Source organism: Canis lupus, chromosome 10 (genome assembly GCF_003254725.2).
Source record: "Canis lupus dingo isolate Sandy chromosome 10, ASM325472v2, whole genome shotgun sequence".
Lineage (NCBI taxonomy): Eukaryota > Metazoa > Chordata > Mammalia > Carnivora > Canidae > Canis > Canis lupus.
Window position 1 is genome coordinate 13,163,696 of NC_064252.1, and position 12,367 is coordinate 13,176,062.

The window sequence follows — 12,367 nt, forward strand, 5'->3', positions numbered from 1 at the left end:
TTCCACAAATCTGATTCACTGAAGGGAAATTGTGTTACTTCTGTCCTTTTCTCCTCTTCATGATTAAAAAAAATTTTTAATAAAAGCATTGTTTTTGCCATAATTTCAAAGAAGGTCATAACATTTATGGATCTTGGCAAAAGCATCACTTAAGTAACTACTTATTCCAACTTTGAGACAGATGTAGAGTAACATGCTGTAGGTGTTACTTGCCTGTACTTAAGAGACTCATGAAATATAAAACCCATTCATTATTAAATTTTAGTCTTGTTTGAGGTTTATTTGAACTTGTTTTTTCAACGTGCATGCAACGTATAAAAATTGGTTTTGTCCAGACCATTCATTTAATTGCTTTTGACTGTTTGGTGAGTGCACCACATACAGGCCTGACAGTGTTTTGTGTTAAGAGAGTGTAGTTCTGAAATAGCAGAAAAACAGGGATAATGTTGTTATAATTGAATACAAAATTCATTAGATCTAGGACACTGATGTTTATTATTTCATTCATGTATCCCTGAGAAGGCTTAATGATTAATTATGTACTTCTCTGCCCCAGCTGGTTCTTTCAGAATAGAGATTTCTTCTCTTCCACTTGCCATTCAACTACTACATCCCACCTAGTCAGTATTCAGAACATCTTCCAGTTGTTTCAAGAATATACACTGTAGGAGTTCTGTAATTTTTAGTGCTATGCTCTAAAAATTGTACAGAGATAGAGACTTTTTTCCTGTATCTGAGATTCTCCTTAGAGGAACTCCACTTAACAAGCTTATATCAAGTTTAGTGACCAGCATTGTGATATGTACTATAGATACACTTTTTTCAAAGATAAAATTAGTATATTTGCTTATATATACAGGGATATTTAGGAGAAAGATATAAGAAAAATTAGAAAACAAAATGAGACTACAAATGTGTCAAATTGGAGGTTGGGTAAGCCTTTAGTTAAAATTGTTACATAGGTAAGTAAAATAGGTAAATTTTATCTTCCTTTCCTCGCTGCATCCTTCTTAATGACATTTTCTTTCAGCTGTAGACACACTTATTCTATAAACTTGTGCTAATTGTAGAACTAATTCACACTAAGGTCATCTTGATGAAAATCACTAAATATTCGTTGAACATCTCCCCATGGACCAAACTCTGTATCTGGGACTATAAACTTTCTTTCTTTAACCTTCAAACCATCTCCCAAAGCATCAGCATTAAATGTAAGTTTGTTAAAAATTCAGACCCTCAGACCAACTAAGTTGGAATCTGCATCTTAACATAATCCTCAAGTGATTAATAAACACATTAAAATTTCAGATACAATGGTCTAAAGTGGTGGTTTAATTTAATCAGAATCACCGAGGTGGTTTGTTATAAGGTCTACATTTGTGGAACCTCAGGTCTAGAGGATACAAAAGAAGCCAAGACTGATCTTTGCCTTTAAGCATTTTATAACACAAATGATCAAATTGATCACACATTGAGTAGAGAACAAGTAAGTGTCAATCTGGGTGATTTTGACTTTAATGCAGTAGTTTTGAGGAGGGAAAGATTAGTGTGGAGTTGAGTTGTCAGGAAAAGTTCTATTGCCTGGGAAAATGGTGGCACCACTAATTAAATTAAGAAAGATGGAAAGTATGGCCAGTTTGTAAGATATGATGTTTCATCACAGATATATTGACTTAGAGAGGTTGATAAATCATCAAAGAAAGTTAATACCATTGACATTGGAAATGTATGATCCTAGTGCAGCTAAAGCTAAAAATTAAAAGACTATATGCACCTTGAGGACAGGATCCCTATTCACTCTTCTATCATCAGTGCTAGTGGTATACCTGACACACAGGAGATGTTCCACAGGTTTTTGTTGACTTAATGAATAAATGAATTTAGATGTGCTCCTTAAAACCATGACCCTTTACAATTTTCCCACCTAAATGCATTTAGTCTTTTAAAGAAGACAATAGGAATAACTAAAAAGCTTAATGCAACCTATAAATCTTTAATAGTGGATTTTGGGGCCCTGAGGAAACCAGAAGAAAAGTATCTTTGGTAGGAAACATTTAATTTACTACATCACTTATGGATAAGGCTAGTCTACACACATCCATTCTATTTTTTTTTAATGTTTGTCATGTGTTTTGTTATAAGAAAAACTGTTAGCAATCTTAAACACTCCCAGAAAGTTTATAAAATAAAGTCAAATGGGGCTCCTGGGTGGTGCTGTCAGTTAAGCCTCTCACTTGATTTTGGCTCAGGTCATGATGTCAGGGTCCTAGGATCTAACCTTGTGCGTGTCCTTCTCCCTCTGCTCCTCCCCTCTGCTTGCATGGTCTCTAAATAAATAAATAAATAAATAAATAAATAAATAAATAAATAAATCTTTTTAAAAATGAAGTTGAACTTTATGATTTTCCTATTATCATTATTGGAAAGCACTGGGTGCTACTATGTGCAAAGTCTCTTTCTCTAAGCCAAGAAAAACCTATATATTATGGGAGGAGAGAAATGTGGTTGCTTGCCAATTCCTCTATAACCATCCATCACATCCCTTGATTTCCAGTCTTTTTCCTTGGAGCCTAGTTTATATACACCATGTTGAGTTTGCTTTACTGCTACTATGCACAAGGAAAATTCTTCTACAACTAACTAAAGTCAGGGTCAGGGTCCATATATTCCATTGCTGAACTCATTCTTTGATGTTAAGGTAAATTTACTGACTTGGGGGATCCTGTGATATGATGTAACAGTACATCTGGGTCATTCAAAATAACTAAAAATATTATTAAATATATGATCCAGCTTTTAACAGAGTAGACAAGGGGTAAAGAAAAGAAAGAATCATAGCCCCTTCTCTTCCCCACTGAAACAGGATGGATGAATCAACAGACTGTTTCAAAGAGCCAGCTTTTATGTCTGAGCTCCAATCAAATGTATCATACTTTATTAATTTACAAGCAGCCTGTAGTTTATAAACGATCTGTGTAAAAAATCAATTAAGCTTAAACCCCTTCGTAGAGGTTTCTAATTTGGTAAACAGCTTTCTTCTTTACTCGAAATCAGACAGTTTTCATATTTAGAAACACATACTACATACTCCACCCATACATAGAAATGACTATCCCACTGATAGTCTTCCTTCTGAACCAGAATTGCCCACTCTTTTGCTTTAGGAGCCATGATGGGAAACACCTGCAGCTCTTGACTACCTTATAGGAAAAATGTGGAGGAAAAACACCTGGAAAATAAAAGCAGTTTAGGGAAGTTGTCCCTAACTGGTTTCCTCATTGGAATGACATTAATCCTAGGTTCATTTAGGTTAGAAATGTATCCATTTTGAAAGTTATGTGATTATTTTCCAATTACATTTTAGTATGATTTGCTTGATCCAATTGCTTTCCTTGTCATGATGGGTTGAGGTGAATAGAAACCTAATTTGGGAGTTTTGATTGAATTACAGGAGGCAGGTAATCATGGCAATGGAGGAGAGAGGAGTCAGATATTAACAGCTTGCTATGGAGCACTTAGGGTAATACAGCACTTCTGAAAATCGAGGCTAAATGGTAGGAGAGAAGTATGGAAAGCAAGGGGAGGCAGCTCCAAAATTAAATTTCATGCATTTCAAAATCTTGTTCTGCTAATCCAAAAATAGAAAAAGAAACTCTTTTCATTCTTCCTCATACCCCTTCACATATCCTTTCTCTTGGATTCCAGAATTCTAGTTAGTATTCACAAAAAAAAGGAAAGATTTTTTGTCTTACCTTGATTAGGTTAGTAAGTTCTTAAATGCACAATGATTTCAAGCTTGTATTTCTCAACAACATGCCCATTCCCTAGCTAAACTACTTGATATGCAAAAAGTTCCCTTTCCATAGGATTTACAATATACAGTATTATGAAATAATGTACATGGAGGCTGGGAAGATAATTGTTTGGATGCACATACTTAAATTTAGAAACTTCAAAATGTTAATGATACTATTGGGATTCTAACTGCAAAGTTGGTGAGATTCACTTCCCAGAAGGTCACCAAAACAGTGCACTTTTTCAATTTAAGCCCTGAAGGAATATAAAGTTGCAAAATTCCAAGAAGATTAAAATCAGTTACATTGCTAAATTGAAAACTAATTCAACAAGAGCCAGTTGCACATGAGACAAAGTTCTTCCCCACCACACCCTAATCCCCAAAACATATTGGACAAATCATTGGGCTAAAGAAGTGGGAATACTATTCACAATTACCTTATCATCAAGGAACAACTAGGGACAAACTTTGTTCTAAAAATTGGAAGCCAATTTTCAGCCATGTTGGAAGACTTCACTATACCCTGCAGAATATCCTGCCTATAGCTTGTTGCCTATTGCCTAATGAATTGAGATAAGTTGGGAAAAAAAGGGAAAATCCATTGTTGCTGTGTTTCAGCATTAAACAGAAAGCAAGTAGGAGTTTTAGTTCAAAGAGCCTTAGGGTTTAGAAACAAGGTAATATATATATATATTCATATGTTTATTTTATATTTCATGTATATGCTTTGTATGAAATCAGATTAATAAACAAAACTTTAAATTCCCTATCTTAGAGACATGATTTCTGGTTTGATTAAGTAGCCTTCAAACGGAATGTTCAAGTCACATAATGACTTTAGCCAGTCAGCCATTTGGGCTGTCTACATTGTATAAAACAAATGTATGCGAGTGCCCTTTAGTTTTGACGGGACAGACCAAATAATATTTTGAGAAATGTTTTAGGGCTCTGCTTAGGTAGTAAGGACCCTGCCATTCAACCACATTCACAGGCATGCTCTAAGTCCTTTTCAAAGCCATTTGTTTGATTTTATGAAAGCACAGACTGAATATTAAAACCAAGTAATGGTAGGTTATTAATTGGTATGGAAGTTTGCAGGACACAAAATTAAACTGTAGCAGCATTGTTCAAGACTACATGATTACAGAGAGAGAAAAAGAGGGAGTGTGTGCTATTTTACCACTGTTGGGGTTTAAAGTTATCATAGCCAGTTTCAGAAGCATACGCTATGCTCAAGAGTCTAGTATACCTGAGAACATGATACTCTCAACAGGAATTTATTTAGCTTCCAAATGATCCATTAAAAAAGGCATAAAGTACAAGAAATGTTCTCAACTACTGTTTAGCAAACAAGCTTTTTAGTGCTTGTAGGTGAGCCCAAAAGACACTAGTGTTTAACTATAATAAAAGTTATGTGTCCCAGGACCTTTTGCCAAGACCATTTACATCTTATTTTGTTAGCCATACTTTTGAGGATTACCCAGGCTCTTTGCTTTTTACACTTACTTTCCCTCCTCCAGGAAATGGTGGAAAGCATCCCTGCTGGGAAAGAAGCTTTCTTCCCTCCAAGAAAGAGGCTAATGTCTCATACGTCCATATATCACTTCTCACCTAATTCTACAGATGTATAAGAATAGGCCATAGACTCATTTACCTGTTAGGAATCACTATGTGTAAAAGGTAGTGAAGATGTTTCAAACTGGCAAAATTTTAAATTGTCTCTGGACCTTTATTTACGTGCATTTTTTTTTGCAGATAATAAATAATCGCTTGTTCCTTTCAAATATCTTTGTCTTACACGGATTCAAAAAAATACATGTACTCCATATTTATTGCAGCATTATTTATAATAACCAAATTATGGAAGCAGCCCATGTGTCCATTGAGAGATGGATGGAAAAGTAGATGTGATATAGATAGATAGATAGATAGATAGATAGATAGATAGATACATACATACATACATACATAAATATACATAAATATAGATATTGATAGCAATGGACTATTACTCAGCCATAAAAAAGAATGAAATCTTGCCATTTGCAACAACATGAATGGATCTAGACAGTATAATGCTAAGTGAAATAAGTCAGTCAGAGGAAGACAAATACCATATAATTTCACTCATATGTGGAATTTAAGAAACAAATAAACAAAGAAAAAAAGAGACTAGCCAAAAAACAGACTCTTAACTATAGAGAACCATCTGTTGTTTGCCAGAGAGTAGGTGGGTGGGCGATGGGTGAAATAGGTGAAGAGCACAAGTGATGAGCACTAACGTTTAGAATTGTTGAATCACTATACTGTACACTGGAAACAATATTGTACTGTATGTGAACTACACTGGAATCAAATGTTTTTTAAATGGAAAAAATATCTTTGTGCTTATTATCAACTAAATCTTTTTTTAAAAAGATTTTATTTATTTATTCATCAGAGAGAGAGAGAGAGAGGCAGAGACACAGGCAGAGGGAGAAGCAGGCTCCATGCAGAGACCCCGACGTGGGACTCGTTCCCAGGTCTTCAGGATCACGCCCTGGGCTGGTGGCAGCACTAAACCACTGAGCCACCCAGGCTGCCCTATTATCAACTAAATCTTAAACCTCATTTCAGGATTACTAAAGTTGTATTCACAAAAAAAAAATGTGATTGATGAGAACCAGCAGTTTCTCATCAATCTGGAGAATCCCAATGAATAATGAGATTATCATTTATTATAATAATACCATTTAGATTAACTGGAAATTCTCTCCTAAAGCAAATTACAAAACTCTATTTAATTAAGGCCAAAAGAAATTCGATGTTCTTTACTTAAAGACGACAAGGAATTCACTAATCTTTATATAATAACAAATTGCCAAGAATGTATATGCAAACATGGCTTTAAAAATCCATAGCTAATACCTTTCTGCCCAACTTGTTCCTGAAGAAAAGGGCACCCCATTCCAGTTGAGTCTTCTAGAAGCTGTGAATCTGCCATCCCCTATTGCTGCCTACATTCCATCCCCAGGTTGTTTGGACTCCATCCAGGACATCCTTGACGGTCACCTGGGTTCTTCCACCAGGTCTGTCTCCAGGCTTGCTCTCCTTTTAACTAATCTCCAAATAGCTGCCAAAATAATCTAAAATAAATATCATCTTTTTTTTTCTTCTGCTAAACAACCATTAAGTTACCTCCCTTAATCCTTGTGATAAAAGCCAAACTCCTTGGGGCACTTGGGTGGCTCAGTTGGTTAAGCATCTGACCCGAGATTTCAGCTCTAATCATGATCTCAAGGGTCATGGGATTGAGCATGGAGCCCGCTCAAGAGATCCTCTCTCTTTCTCTCCCTCTGCACACAGCCCTTAAAAAAGCCAAACTCCTTGATGTGGCCTAAAAGTCCCTCTGACTTTGCCTCCTTCTGCCCTCTCCGGTCTCATCTGCCGACCATCACCCATTCTCATTTCTTGACCCAACTGCATTTCCTTGATCCCTCAAAATGGAGTTAGCTGGCTTACAAAGAACACCAATAGCTTCTTGTCCCTAGTTCCCTAACCTAGCACATAACGTATGTTTTTGATAACTGCTTGTTTAATTTTACGTTTTCCAAAACCCTGGAGGCTACAAAGAGAGCAGGGACTAGTCTGTCTTTGTTCAAAACTATATCCTCAGCTTCCGGCACTGAGCCTGACAAAACTTAAGTGCTCAAAAGATTCTAACTGACAAGACAAATCACAAAGAAATAAAAAGAAGGGTACAGCCCTTTTGAGGAGAAATACTTGATGCCAATGCAACAGACCAAGAGTGATTTCTATTTTAACTAATGACCGATACGAAAAAAAGGAAAATGATATATAAATGTGTACAGGACAAGAAAAAAATAGTTCACAAAAGTGTAAAAATAGGACTCTAGTAAACATATAGGCAATTTTGGCCACACTTCAACGAAATATCCTCTTTCCACGTACAAGGACTCGGGGGTTTTGTTTTCTAATAGAAGGCAATGCTAGCAGTTTAGCAAGGGTATAGTGAAAGGAATAATGCCATATGATTTGTTTAAATAGGTCCAAATATTTTTGAAACAATTAATATAATTAATCTTAATGAGCATAACCTGTAGGAACTCATCCTATACAAGCAATTCTAAATGTGAGAGATTTATAAAACTACACAAAACAGCCCTATTTTTACCAGTAAAAAACCAGAAGCAACCCAAAAACTCAACAGAATAGACATGATGCATCCTCTTGTTGGACTAGTATAGAATTTTTATGAGAATTAAGAAGCAATAGAAAAATAGGCTTATGATATACTTAAATGTAATACAAATTTTTAAATATAGTATGGTTAAGTATATAAAATACATAAGAATAGAAAAAGGCTGAAAGTAGTTTTGTTTAGCAGTCACAATTTTTCTGTTAATTCAGTAAAAACAGAACTTGTGGGATCCCTGGGTGGCGCAGCGGTTTGGCGCCTGCCTTTGGCCCAGGGCGCGATTCTGGAGACCCAGGATCGAATCCCACATCGGGCTCCCGGTGCATGGAGCCTGCTTCTCCCTCTGCCTATGTCTCTGCCTCTCTCTCTCTCTCTGTGACTATCATAAATAAAAAATAATAATAATAATAAAAAAAAGAACTTGTGCTAAACTATCCTTAAATGTCTACTTTACTTTGTTCATGTGAGCTGGTCTAATAATTATATCTTTGTTATGAAGAAATAAAAATACTTTTCATTGGCTCTGATTTTGCTGTTTTGATAGGTATTTGGGGAAAAGTGAAAGAATCACGATGACTCAAAACCATGTCATGTATGCATATTTCCTTTGTTTGCCTGTTATCATTATTCTTAGGAGGATAGTTACTCAAGTTCTTTTGAAATACTATCAAAAAAGCACCCGATTGTTTCCTACAAACCATTCCTATATTCATAAAGAAAATATTTAATAGCTGGAAATGTCTGTGTTGTAACATGGTATAAAATAGGTTATTACTTATCCTCATGTAAATGGATACTACAGATTGATAGGAAACCTAGCTACCAAATTACAAAATCACAGAAAAATGTCATGTTGCAATCTCCAAGGGATCCTTCTTCAAAAAGGGATTGTGTAAAATCAGACATCCAGATAGGATTAGTCATGAGAGATTTACTGCAGGAAATACCTGTGAGGAAAGATAAGGAAGGGAGCCAGAGGAGGCTCAGTGACCTGTCAGACCATGAGGCAAGTCTGATCCCCATGAAGGGAAGAGGGAAGAATGAACGGTTGGATAGGAAGCATCTTAGACTGAAGCGCGATTCTAAGAGAGTGCAGCGAGGTTGCTGGGAAGTCCTTGAGAAATGTCTCCCACCAGAGGAATCCTTTCTCTTCCAGGAATTGCCCTGCCTTCATTTCTCTTCCATGTTCAGTCACAGACTTGAAGCAGCCCATCATAGGAGTGGCTTCCACATGAATGCAGTGGTAGATTTGGAGCACAGCAGCTGGGACCATCAGTTAATTACACCCTCTGCAACAGGAACTCAGAGAATCTCTTTCTCCTGGCTGTCATGGGCATCGATATTTAATTACATTCAGAATAGAGCCTCTTGTATAGAAGAGCATCTATTCCAATGTTAGCTCAAAGGAGCCACCCAGTTATTTGATGGCATTTTTTGATGTAAGATGACCATGTGTTTCTCATGACAACAGCCCCAGGCAATAATTAGGAAAGCATGCATCTCCATTGTTTGGGTAGAGAAACTGAGGTATGGAGAAGCTAACGGAGCTACCAAAATTAAAAATAAATACCAAACTAGAACCCAAATCACTGTTGTTTCAGTATAAGAAGGTTCCTTCCCCTTTACATTCATATATGCAGAAATGTAATAGAAATTTCAGGATGCTAGCATAGATAACACATAAACAACTAAGACCACATGGTTCTCTAGATCACTCTTGCGTATTATGAGAAAGGAGAGTTAGCAGTTAGATACATTTATTTCAGAATAAAATCAAAGGTGTTTATTCATAAACTTTCCTGAGAGACGTTGGTTTTCATCAATTATTTCATTTTCTGACTAAACAGAAGATTTAGAAACCTAAATTTAGTTCAGAAATTTAAATTTAGAAAATTTAGTTTTCTAAATTTTTCTTCAACAAATCTTGACAGTACATACTCAGTTTTAAAGTACAAGTTTTAAAGGCCACTGGGCACAAAGAAATTGTTTAATGCCTTTACTATAACTCTTAGTTTCAAATATTCTGATCTGTGACTCACATAGAAAATAGGTTTTTCCTTTAATTCTATACATATAATGATGTGTTTTTAGATAATTCCCATCTTAAAAATGACGATTTTGCTCTGCCCAACTATTTTGAGATTGGTCTCCTCTACTTTATTAAGCCAAATTTTAAAGTGACTGAATTAGGGACATTTGAAAGCTTAATTAAGTCCTCAAGGCAAAATAGCTATAACTTTCTTTATGATGACCTATTGCTCTAAAAGAATTTATGTTCAAGTTGTAGTTTATTGTCATGAGATACCTATATCACTTCAGTTCCCATAAACATCACGAAGGATTTTATTTTCCAAAGATCAAGCGCATGTCAGTTCCAACACCAAAACCACCTCTAACCTTACCATCTCTGTTGGTGGGTACTTAGTTCCAAATTTTAGGGTTTAAAAATTTTCCAAGATCTTATGAATATTATATAACAGGTCTTGGGGTAGGGAGGGGAATAGATGCTAAACTTACTAAAAACACCATTTCCAAGGCACCCTTTGAATGATATTCAAGGTTGGTTTGTCTTGGATTTCTTTTCCGATCTTGAGAAAAATGCATGAATTTTCTTAGGCAGTACATGTATTCAAAATGATGAGCTACATTAGTCATCTCCATTAAGGTACGTTATTCTTAAAACAAAATAAAATTCATTGCCACATAAAATCTGTTTCCTCAGACTTCAAAGAATGAAATTCTCTGTTTCTTTATAACAACAGTTATAGCAATACAAGCTTTAGGGACCATCATCGCCAGCTTTTAAATTGAGCCTGAAACAACCTACCTCACAGTTTAGTAACTTTATCTTTTTCTACTCAAGCCATCTTCATAACTAAACAGAACAAACTCACATCATTTATTTTGCACATTTGACTCCACTCCTTTGGGACAAAATCATTTTCTGGATGAAATGGAACTGCAAAGGGTGTTCATAACACTTGATCATTTAGGAGGAAATAGAACATACACTCCCTATTCAATATACATTAGGTCACTGGCATTTTTGCATAATGATTTCATAAAAATATAACCATGTGCATGACTGAAAGTAAATTTGTTTAAGTTCCATTCAGTTAAAAGCAAAAAAAAAAAAAAAAAAAAAGCATTCAAGGAAGTAATTCAAAGGGTTTAAAAAACGATGATTTGTATTTTTTCCGTCAAAATTACTCAAACATATTTAAACGCAAAATCTACCAGGGGTAAATTAATCAGAGAATCTTTGAACTTGAAAGAATTTCAGAGGTTGTTTTAATTCAGATACAGTTTTAGAAATATGTAACAGAGACCCAAGTTACCATTGGCTTACACAGGATGAAAGTTAATTTTTCTCTCCTATAACAATGTAGACTTAGGCAAACATTGCTAGTAGGATTACTCTGGTCTGTGAAGTCATCTAGGGACTCAGGATCTGTCTATCATACTGCCCTGCCATCATTAGTGTGATACTTTTTGTCCAAATGGTCAAGATTGGTCACCATCAGATTCTTACTACAGGTGCTACCTGAATATTGCACACATCACTTCTGGTCCTTTATCTCCGGCCAGAAGTATGTCACACCTGGAAACAAAGGAGGCTGGCAACCAGCCACACCTGCCTGCAAAGGAGGCTAGGAGTAGTGTTTATTCTAAAAACTCATGTGCACCCCTGAAATTCAATTATTACGGAAGAACAGGAGAAATTTCAGAAGATTCACTAAAAGTCTATGCCCCAGAGGTCATTTTAGATCCTAATATATAACACAAATAAAAACTGAACTCTGATTGAAGAGAAGTTGGACCTCCATCCATGTCCTCTTGATTCCTCATGAGTTTCCTTGAAGAACCAGGGCTTTGTAAGACACATTTAGAAACCATTGCTGTAGACAAAGAAGGAAAGCCTAAAACGTCCAAAAAGGTGGGGCAGCTAAAGTAGGTAAATGTAGCAACCTATGGTTGGCAGTGGAACCACCTCAAGAAAACGCTCCCAATTATATCAAAAAGGGTCTGCTGCACTCCACGCCAACGTACTGCTGCTTTGCAAAGCTGTGGGCCCTATGTTACCACATACCAATTTTTCAAGAGATGCCAGAAATCTATATTTTAGTGAAATCTCCTGCTTTTTTGATATTGGTTACTAGAGAACACATCTAATGATATTGTGAAGGCCAAAAACACATCTGCAAGCCAGATCAGCTCAAGGGTCACTCAATACGATCTCTATTCATCGAGAGCAATCCTTTCATTTTCTAGACAAGGAAACAGAGGCCTAGAGTGAATAAGTGATTAGCCTATGGTCTCACAGCTAGCCAAACCTGGTTCGGTGGGGGGTTTTTTGTTTTTTGTTTTTTTTT